This window comes from Nannospalax galili, unplaced genomic scaffold (genome assembly GCF_000622305.1).
Source record: "Nannospalax galili isolate Female #2095 unplaced genomic scaffold, S.galili_v1.0 scaffold633, whole genome shotgun sequence".
Lineage (NCBI taxonomy): Eukaryota > Metazoa > Chordata > Mammalia > Rodentia > Spalacidae > Nannospalax > Nannospalax galili.
The window spans coordinates 2,875,883-2,884,826 of record NW_008336075.1 but is presented as its reverse complement, the minus strand read 5'-3'; the positions used below and the strand labels follow the sequence as shown (position 1 = coordinate 2,884,826).

General features: G+C 38.4%; 1 pseudogene; it reads right to left on the bottom strand.

Annotated features, from left to right (window-relative positions):
• LOC115069980 overlaps window positions 1-7,639 on the bottom strand; it is a 12,300-nt pseudogene extending 4,661 nt beyond the window's left edge.
• Between the last annotated feature and the right edge of the window lie 1,305 nt (window positions 7,640-8,944).

Sequence of the window (8,944 nt, the reverse complement as noted above, 5' to 3'; positions counted from 1 at the left end):
CTATCTATCTATCTATCTATCTATCTATCTATCTATCCATCATCTATCTATTGAAACAATCTCCCTGTAGGCCCAGCTAACTGGGAACTTGCCATGTAGACCAGGCTAGGCTTGATCTCAGAGGAGAGTCTCCTACCTCTGACTCACAAGTGTAAGTGTAAGAATTAAAGGTGTGTGTCCTTGTTTTATTTTTAATATTTGAGCTAAAACAGCAAGTGTGTTTTTATTAGTGTTTAGAGCTCCTCTCATTCTTTCTGTGTTTCAGCCATGTTTGACAAGGCATGTTTAGGCTTTCCATCCTTCATCACATCCTCTAAGTACTATGAAGAATGAACAACTATCCCATGCCACACTTTCTAGCTCATATTAAGCTTCTGAACTGCTCTGAATCCATCCTTGGGAAGGCCCTCATTCCCACAGTAAATCCCTTTCCTGAGGGTCTTCTGATGATAAACCCCTAGGAAATCTTCACTATCACCTTTTCATCTGTCTCACCTTTCTCTTTACATTTCTGTTCTTTCAGAAGAGCATTTATACTTTGAGTTAGATCCAGAGAATGAAAAAGAAGTGTTCTGCAAAGACATTTGAAACCAAACCAGGAAGTGTAACAGAAGTTTCTTCAGATGTGGTTGCAGGAAGTTGTTGTTTTCTCTTTAAAAAAAATTAGGGCTGTAGAGAACACTGGGTACTCTTCTAAAGGACTCAGGTTTGGTTCCCAGCACCTGCATGGCAGTCAACAACCATGTATAATTCCAGTTCCAGGGGATCCAACACTGACTCTGACCATAATGGCATGTGGCACACATACTTACATGCAGGCCAAATACTCATGTACACAAAATATAAATAAATAAAACTGAAAAATTTAAACCAGGCATGGTGGCACATGTCCTTAATCCCAGCACTCCAGAAGCAGAGATATGTGGATATCTGTGAGAGTGAAGCCAACCTGGTCTACATAGCAAGTTCTAGGCCAGCTGAGGCTACAGGAAGACCCTGTCTCAAAAAGACCAAAAAATTAATTACATTTTATTTTTTAAAATTATTTATTTATTATTTATTTTTGTGTGTGTGTGTGTGTGTGTGTGTGTGTGTGTGAGTGAGTGTGTGCGTGCCCATGCACATGTGCCACAGTGCTCATGTGGAAGTCAGAGGACAATTTATAGGAGCTGATGTTTTTCCTCTACCATGTAAGTACTGGGGATTGAATTCAGATCTGTGGCTGAGCAGCAAGTGCCTTAACCTGGTGAGCCATCCCACCAGCCCCTCTTTTTCTTTTTCAAACCACTTGATTAAGGTATAACTGGTACACATAACCTATTCATATTTAACCCATACAATTTGCTAACGTTAGACGTAAATATTTACTTGGGAAAGCTTTATCAAACCTCTACTTAAGTTCACTCATTGCTTCCCTAAATTTCCTCCTACAAGTTTAATTATTTTTGCACTTTAAGCTCATGCAGAAAAATATCCACCATCCTTGCAGGTTTCTAAGTTTACAACAGGGTACTGTCAGTACGAAAATGCACTGTCATGAAATTAATATGGTTTCTTTTTCTAGTAAGTTAAATTGAGTCATCAAATATGCACCAATTGACATGACTAAAGGTTTACAGAAAGATTTTTGTGTATATGTGTGTATAGTGTGTGTATGTGTATGTGAGATATATATGTGTATGTATGATGTGTGCATATATGTGCAAGTATTTATGTGTATGCCATATGTGGAGGTCAGAAGACAACCTCAAGTGTCACTCCTCCCCTACCACCTTGTTTGACACTGAATCTCTCTTGTTTTTCTGCTTCACAAAGTGGGCTCACTTGACTGCCAGCTTCTTGTGTTTCTCCTGTCTCTGCCTCCCATTCCACTGTAGGAGCACTGGGATCACAGTTGCACTACTACATCCAGCTTTAAATGTACAGCAAGTGCTTTTAACCAGCAAGCAATCTCTTAAGCCCTTTGGAAAGATTTCTTAAAGCCTGCCCTGGTGGCAGCTCAGGAAGCTAAGGCAGAAGGATTCAAAGTTAAAGTCCTACCTGTGTTACAAGACTGAGTTCAAGGTTTGCTTGGGCAAGCTAATAAGACTCTGTCTCAAAATAAAATGTAAAACTAGAGGTAACAATGTAGTTCAGAGGTAGAGCACTCACCTAGATATGTGACAGGCCCAGGGTTCAATTCCAGTACTGAAAACCAAAAGTAAAAAGAAAAGATGTAATGTGGAATTTGGACGCTCATGCTCACCTACTTCGGTTAGTTTCTCGGCCACGTTTTCTCTTATTCAGGAGCCTATGTCCCTTGTGTGCAACTTTGGAATGTACATGCTCATCTCTACAGCTTTTCTTAACTATCAATGAATCTTCTTGTACAATCTCATGTAAACAGTCAACAGTTCCAATTTCATATCCAACATCCAGGTTTTCCTAATACTGCAATTCCATTACCACCTAGCTGACCACATGTTCATGTCAAAGTTTATTAGGTAACCCCAAAATAATGTAAAAATAATTGTTATTCTTTCAAAACATAGATATTTCAGAGTATACTAAACATGAAAGAGAGGTTTGAGGAATTTTTTTGTGTGAATGTGTCATGTATGCACACGTATGTATGAGTGTGAGACTTGTGCATGTGCATTCGGAAGCCAGAGTAGGATGTTAAATGTCCAGCTCTATAAAGCTCTGCCTTATTTCCTTGATAGAAAGTCTTTCACTGATCCTGGATTTAGACTGGCAGCCAGAAGCCCCCAGTAATCCCTCTGTTTCTGCCTACCACAGTGCTGAGGTTACTGAATGTGCCTGGGAGATCTGGCTTTTTATGTGAGTCCTTGGGATTCAAACTCAGGCCGTTATGTTTGTGAATCAAGATCTCTTACCCGCTGAGTGATTTCCCCAAGCCAATTCAATGAATTTCAGAAAACACAATGCACTATTTATTAGCATCAGAGCATGGCATATTTATTCCATTTCCAATAAGCACAAGCTCAGTAATCAATATTTTTATTACTACAGGTCTTGGCTATAAGTGGATATACTCTTTGAGCACATTCTTATATCTATTTTGCCTTAGATCATAAGGAGGGCGCATTCATGATTCTTTAAATGGTTACATTGCTGTATAATATTCTATTGCACAATATACAGTGATTTATCTCTTGCCTCTAGACTTTGGGTGTTATAAATATCACAGCTACAAAATGTTTTGTACATGTCTTTTAATGAAAATTTTACATACCTCTTAGGCACATATTGCAGAGTAGAAATCTTGGATATTTGACTTTAGTAGATCCAGCTTGACAGTTTTCCAGTGTGGCAGAAATTCATACTCTTATCATAAATTTATGAGATTAATCTCAAACTTGATGTATCTAAAGCTCAACTTCTTTTGCAGCCTACAATGCTATCTCTTCTAAAGACATGTTATTTAAGTATATAGGAAATTTATCTTTCCGTTTACTTATGCCACAAACCAAACTTGCATTCTTTACAACTCTTAACTTTTGTTCTCTTACTCTATTCCCAATCCATCAGCATATATCTTGAATCTCTCTTAAAATATTTGCATACACACACTTACACATGAATACAAATAAATGATATGAAAATATATAAATATGAAGCTATAATGTGTATACACACACACACACAATGCTCATCCTCTTGTCCCTCCCATTCACAGTTTCATTTTCCTACATTTTTGTTACCTGAACTTACACATGGCCTGGAAATATAAGTATTTTTTGACTCTTTTGAAAAGAAATCCCACATTCACAATTTTTTATGGTAAAATGTTCTAATTGTTCTATTTTACTTTTTTAAAAATTTACCTTTTAAATTATTTGTGTGTTCATGTGGGCAGTGTGAACACATGAGTGGAGGTGCCTGCAGAGACCAGAAGTTGATGTTGGATCCCTGGAGTTGTAGCTACAGGCAGTTGTGAGCTGCCTGATGTAGATGCTGGAACAGAACTTGAGTCCTTTGCAATAGCAGCAAGTGCTGTTAACCACTTAGTATATATCTATAAGGAGAGAGAGACAGAGAGAGAGAGAGAGAGAGAGAGAGAGAGAGAGAGAGAGAGAGAAACATATAGTTTGATACCACCCACCCATAGATTCAGGCATACTGGAGCTCCAGTGAGTTATCAGAGGAGGATTCCTCCATGAGAGAGAACAAGAATTTCATCTTTCCGGAACTGGAGAATTGGCTCAGTGATTAAGAGCATTGGCTGGTCTCACAGAAGATGGAGGTTGAATTCCCAGCACCCACATGGTGGCTAACAAGCATTGATAACTAGAGTTCCACAGGATCCAATGTTCTTTTCTGGCCTCTGTGGCCATTGCACAAGATGAGTGCCCTTATATACATTCAGGCAATACAGTCATACACATAAAATAATAAAAAATAATAAATAAAATATTAAAAAAAGAATTTCCTCTTTCCAGTGTCATTATATGGCCTGGACTTCAGTTGCCTCCAGCAGTGGGTTCTACTGGGTCCTTCACAGTTGAGTCTCTGCAGATCAGCTAGAATAATGAGTCAAGTGCATGAACTGGACCATTTATTGGTCCTCACCTCAGTCAAGGTGAAAGATTCTTGTACTGCACTGTAGTTTATCACCACCCCACCAAATCTCTTTATCTTTTCCTCTCCTCTTATCTCCTTTGCCAGTTATAACAACCCACACTGGCTTACTTCTTATTTCTCAGGAATGCTCTGTGCTCCAACTCTTAGATCACCCAGTTATTCCCATCCAGATATGTGCTCTAAGTGTTTATCTCCTCTTCAGGAAAGTAAACAGGACTGTCTTCTCTTCCCTGGCACTTCATTTCCCCTTTCCCTGAAACATTTATTGAACTGGTAATTATCTGTTTATAAACTTCCCAAGACTAGAAAACATATTAGGCAAGAACATAACTTTGTTTTATTCTATCTATTCCCCAGCTATCCAGGATAGAAAGTGTCTAAGGCAGATGCTGAAATGTAGTATATTTTTTGAATAAGTAAATGGATTTTCCCATTAAAAAGTAATTTTTAAAAAGGGCAATAATCTGACTGTACCAAGAATTGAAAAGTAGTTAAAAAACTATCCAGCTTAAATTCTCCAGTTAAAACCAGAATTCACAAGGGAGATATTCAAGGATGTTAAGTGGTATGAATGTATCCATCCATGTAGAATAACTAAAACATTTATGTAGGGGACTAAAACATGTTTATCTAAAATGTTAGTTATTTGCAAATCAATTAAAAGAAATAGCATTAATTTCTTGATTGCCCCTGTATAGCATGACCCTACCTGTCCATACATACGTCTTTTGATTAACTAGGTCTGATCACTAACACAGGAATATTTACTTTTTACTGTGAAGATATTATAGATTCTATGATGTTTTGCTTGTGTCACTGTGTGCCAGGGTATAAGTAGCCAGGAATTTCTGAAATAGTATGAATAGGACAGTTTATAATTTAAAAATTCTCAGTATTACCCACATTCACACATTTGACTTCTAAAATAGTCAATATAATTGTGGCATTATTTGCCAAAACTATCAGAGGTTAAAATGTTATTTCTGAGATGTGAGTATTGATTAATATATGCCAAATCTTCATTCAGCATACCTTGAATGAAAGAAATGTCTTAAGGAAAGCAAGCAGAACATTTCTCTAAATCTCTCCTTTACTGAATTTCTAATCCAGAGAATTGCTTAATTAGCAATGAACGTTTTCACCTCTTATCAGATATGCATTCAGATGTAATGCTGCAACATTCTCTTCTGGGTTCCAGTTTCAATCAGGGCAGTGGAAGCATGGCTGAGGAGATGGCCCGGGGGAATGTGTGCTTGCTGCACAAACATGAGAACCATATTTTGAGTTCCTGGCACACAATTAAAATGCCATATGCAGCTGAATCCCAGCAGTGTGAGGTACAAAGACAGGAAGATTGTCAGCCTATCTCCAAGTTCAGTAAGAGGCCTCAATCAAGAGAGTAAGCAGAATATTAGATCAGGACACCTGATATGCTCCTCTGACCTTCACATTTGGTACCTGTAGTCATGTACCTGCAGCAAAGCACTCAACGTGCATGTAACACACACACACGTGCACACACCACACACACACACACACACACACACACACATACACATTATGTAGGAGAGAATCATGGTCCTTGGTCATAAGAAAAGAACATGCAGGAAAGGTATAGCATGTCGTGGAGACAAGAGAATTTCAAAGAAAGAAGACAGAGCCACAAGAGTCAAGCATTCCTACCTTCTCTGAGGTATTGCTATAGAAGTAAGATTATAATATTCCACAGTGTTCTCATTACATAGATGGAAGTGATTCATTCTTCTTTCCTAACCTCGTCTCCTTCATAATTCCCCGCTACTTTAAGCAAATTACATCATCTTGGTATCCTACAGTTCATCTGTACACTACAGACAATGATTTGTGTTTTATGTTAGGATTTACTCGAAAACTGATTAAAGCTTGGTTCTTAGATTCACGTTAAATAGATGTGTGCCTTGTCCCTGCAGTTGTGCTTACAAGAAAGTTCTGTGCCTGCTTTGTGCAGATGAGGTTTCTTCTCTTTTTGGTTAGTGTTCCAAGCTCAGGATATTCCACACAAACTGGACTCGGTCTTGATATGTCATTCATCTTTCATTCTGACATTTCATGGAGAAGTGAAGGACACAGGAATGATACTTAATGAATTTACACATAAAAGCCACTTTGGACTGTGAAGATGAAAGATTTGGTTGACATTGCAGGTATAGCCCCCCAGTTGGGTACAAATGGACAAATTTCAATGCATTAGTCAATGGTGGTTGAATTTCAAAACATCCAACAGGACTGAACTTCAAGTGCATTTGCAAATGTATTTTCACTTAACTGTTTTGAATCATAAATAATTTAAAGAAAAAATAGCTGTGTAGTTTGAGTTCATTTACACTTATATCATCAAAATGCCATTTTCTAAGCACTTCAAGCAGTTTCAGCACTATTCAATATGTTTAAAAGCATTAGGAGAAAAACATATTTTGTATATTTACAGAAAAAAGGGATTTAGGTATGTTATAAAAGAGAATTATACTAAGGCACTCAAACTTAAAATACATATGTAGGGAAAGGGACTTGGCTGAGTCGGTAAAATATTTGCCTTGTAAGCATGAGGACCTGAGTTTGTGTCCCAAGCATCCACATGAAAAGGCCAGACATAGCAGAATATTTCTGGAATCTCAGTGCTAGATAAGTGGAGGCACAGACCCTGGGTTCTCTGACCAGCCACTTCAATGGAACTGGTGAGGTCCAGTTTCTGTGAGAGACTCTGTCTCAACAAGTAAGGTGGGAAGCAAATGAGGAGGACATCTGACATCAATCTCTTGTCTGTACATTTATGTTTACCTCAATGCGCACGTGCATACACACACACACACACACACACACACACAGCACAAAAATACTCAGTGATATCACAGGTGACATCTCTTTTTTTGAGACACAACTGAAAAAATATTCATATCTCTTTTACTTTGCCATAAGCACAAATATCTTTGAATTAGAAACCTAGAATGTTCTTACAAGGTAGGAGACTAGAAACATGTCTCATTTATAAATTTCAAAAAATAACCATACCTGACATTGTCATTAGGCCTAGGAAGCTGCAGCTAGACAGATCACAGACCGTAGGGTAGAGCCTAATACTATTATTCTGCTAAATAGATATAGTAACAAGCTGACTCCTAACAAATTATTGTACCCATTGATTAACGCATCTCTGAACTCTCAGCAGAGAAACTTCCTCATGCAGTACATGGTGATTAACACAGAGATCCACAACTGGCCAATGTGCAGAGAATAAGAGACTGCAGAGTATCCTGACTAGGATGCTGATAGCGAACTTCTGCCTCACAAAGCTCAGGGATCTTTGTGGAAGAGGAGGCAGAAAGATTGTTAAGAGCCAGAGGTGGTGGATGATTATAAGGAACTAGTTTTCCAGACAGCTATTCAGATACTGAAATGAACTCACAGCAATAGTGACAGCATGTACAAGACCCATGCAAACTTAAGTCAGACAAAAATCCCAGCATACAAGTGGAAAAGTGGGTACCAAGTCCCAGGCCTAGCTGAGGACTATTGGCAACTGATAGCGTCTGGGAGAGAGAGAGAGTCAGTTTTCTTTTCATTAAAGTTGTGTGCTGCATAGGTTAACCAGGCTCCACTGAATGGACCCATACTAAAGGGCAATTGCAGGCAGAAATTAGACACAATAAGCCCTAATACATATTCTGAGATAACTCTGATATCTGTATCTATCTATCTATCTATCTATCATCAATCAATCAATCTATCTATCTATCTATCTATCTATCTATCTATCATCTATCTATCATCTATCTGTCTAATTTCTGTATAGCAGGGGGTATGAAGGGAAGGGTGCAAATAGGGAAGAGGGGCTAAATACGATAAAATATATTGTATGAAATATGAAAAAATTCAGTAAAAATTGCATGCACTATTATGAAGATTTCTAAGTTCTTTGAATCTATACTGTATTAGTTACTTTTCTCATTGCTGTGACAAAAATACCTGGCAAGAAACAGCCTAAAGGAGGGGTTATTTGGGCTAGCAGTTCTAGAAACAATCCATCATGACAAGAAAGGTGTGGAGGCAGGAGTTTGAGGTAGCTATCACCTTGCCTCCACAGTCAGGAAGATGGCATGGACAGGAAGTGACACAGCTTATAAAACCTCAAGGCCACTCCCATGGATGTTCCTCCTGCAGCAAGGCTCTCCCCCAAAGCTTCCACAACCTTGCAACACAGCACCATCAGCTGGGGTACAAGTGTGTAAACACAGGAGCCAATGGGGGACATTTTAAATTCAAACCACAACCTATTTGTTTCTATAAATTCCTTGAGGTAGGTGAAGTTTAGGGACCTGATCTC